The 2,500-nt window shown below is 41.8% G+C and overlaps 1 protein-coding gene across 1 annotated transcript in view; it reads right to left on the bottom strand.

Annotated features, from left to right (window-relative positions):
• LOC135089996 (uncharacterized) overlaps positions 1-2,500 on the bottom strand; it is a 129,869-nt gene that overhangs the window by 11,973 nt on the left and 115,396 nt on the right. The gene's annotated exons all lie outside the window — the stretch shown is intronic.

Below are 2,500 nucleotides of genomic sequence, written 5' to 3'. Positions count from 1 at the left end.
GTCTGGATTTTTAAAGGCTTCGAGTGCCTACCCGACCTATCCGAAATCGCCAGAATTATCTCTCACTCCACCTTTACCTTGACTCAGCACACCTGGAATCACCTCTAATACCAGATTGACGTTGGGGGAGTAGAAAACACGATTATTCTATGTTACAAGCACATATATTCATACTAATAATAATTCACAAACAACATGAGGTAGTACACGTTACTACAATAATCAGGCGCGCGGTGCAACAACGACGTAACCGTGAAATTTGAGATTTCGTGTTTTTGCCTGCTCCGTGTGGTAGAAGGGTGTAAAAGTCTCGTGGTGATGTCGGCCAAGTCATATTCGACCATCTAAGAACCTGAACTAAGGCTCAAAGTCGAGCGTAGTGCGGAGAAATAACGTGCCGGTAATGAGTGTTTTATTTTTTACGCTCGGAAAAAAATTCATAAAAAATTTATTTATATACCAATCTTCATGAAACTTTCACCTAATACTATGTGTAATAGGCTCTAACACATTATTAACAAATGAAAACAATATCGGGAAAAAAATTATTACCTACGGTATGCGCGTTAATTAACGCGTAAGTCATCCACCCAAAATCGTCACCTATCACTTCGAAACCTACATCCCCAAACAGAACTACCCAAGACCTTTCAAATGATGTATAATACTTACTTATTTAAGGGTATCCTATTGTGCGCAATCAGTGTTTAACTTTGAGCGCGTTTTTCTCGAAACTTCCATTTCTCGGTTACGTCGTTGTTGCACCGCGCGCCTGAGTCATGACGTTCTCGTCACTTCCCACAACACCAGAACCCGTTTACACCTCCACCAGTCACAGAAATATTTCCCCTCAACCGCAGGAATTTACCCAGACGCCATTACCGCGTCCCCAGACAATAATTCCCGTATTTCACCTCCTCAAGCCTCACAGGAGATTACCATCATCACCAAAGATTACCCATAGCACCATAACATCATCCCCAAAATCACCAATACACCACAACACCAGCTTCCAAGGTCAACACCACAACCTCCACTCACAAAATGGCTGCCAGTTTGACCTATGACCCCTTCCAACAGCGTCACCGGCACAACTCAACAACCGAATTTCAGCGGACAAGAGCTCTTGGTACCACAAAAGACTCACTAACCTGATCCTGGATATCAAGGTTATACCGCTACACCACTAATACCTCCACAAACTCACTCCATCACCAATCCACATCAAGATCCTTCCCTGAGAGACGCCATCTTCCTCCCCACTTCACGACCCGAGGCGCTCTGCTCTCCCCTCCTTGGAATGTGTTGTTGCCCACTCAAGCTCCCCTCGTTTCAACGTATTTCCATCTCAATTATACTTCCTCCCTGATACATACAAAGATATATAGAACTTAAATTATGAAGAGAATAATACTACATGATATAAAATAGGTAAACAAGCCTTACTCTACTTATAACAATAACAAGGATAAGGCCTGAATGGCAGGTAACCGGAACACGGGGACACTAAGAAAACGTAATCCCATTCAAGGTAAACTCGGCCAATAACATGACACCACGACGAGAGAGAGAGAGAGAGAGAGAGAGAGAGAGAGAGAGAGAGAGAGAGAGAGAGAGAGAGAGAGAGAGAGAGAGAGAGAGAGAGAGAGAGAGAGAGAGAGAGAGAGAGAGAGAGAGAGAGAGAGAGAGAGAGAGAGAGAGAGAGAGAGAGAGAGAGAGAGAGAGAGAGAGAGAGAGAGAATATGATGAGGAAGAAGAACCACTAGACCACAGAAGCCTTGCTGTACGTGGGCCAATGAACATATTCACAATAAACACTGTCATTACTTCTGGTCAAGACAAATAGAGCGGCAAGAACGTAATGAACTGTGTTGGCTGTGCATGGAGGCAACCACTGGCCATGGAACGTACCACACACACACACACACACACACACACACGCGCACACACACACACACACACACACACACACACACACACACACACACAACAATGGGTTTATTTAGACCAGTACAGAGAGGCGTCATTCCCTTAAGCCTGAGAGCGGAAACTCACAGGGTTGTACCTTAAAAGGTGTAAATATTAAAGTTTTTTGTGTAGTTTTCCACGTAGATATACAAGTGTAATATCAGACTGAGAAGTTCACCGTTACCTTTGTGTATCTAACGCCGTGTTGTGCCTGTGTCTGTTGTGAAAGGCTTTTAAAGGGATTATATACAGCTTAAAAAGATTTGTGCGTAGGTAGGTAAAAAGGTAGATAGGGTGATGGATGAGTATATTGATAGATAGATAGATAGATAGATAGATAGATGGTCAATATATAGATCGACTGGTATGTGGATAAAATAATTAGTACATAGGTAAGTGGATAGTTAGATAGAAAGATAGTACAGATAATAAATAAACAAGCAGACAGAAAGACAGACAGACAGATAAGTACACAAACAATACATTCATATATATATATATATATATATATATATATATATATATATATATA

The sequence above is a fragment of the Scylla paramamosain genome, chromosome 34, assembly GCF_035594125.1.
Source record: "Scylla paramamosain isolate STU-SP2022 chromosome 34, ASM3559412v1, whole genome shotgun sequence".
Lineage (NCBI taxonomy): Eukaryota > Metazoa > Arthropoda > Malacostraca > Decapoda > Portunidae > Scylla > Scylla paramamosain.
The sequence above is the reverse complement of the archived record's forward strand: the minus strand, read 5'-3'. Positions and strand labels throughout refer to the sequence as shown.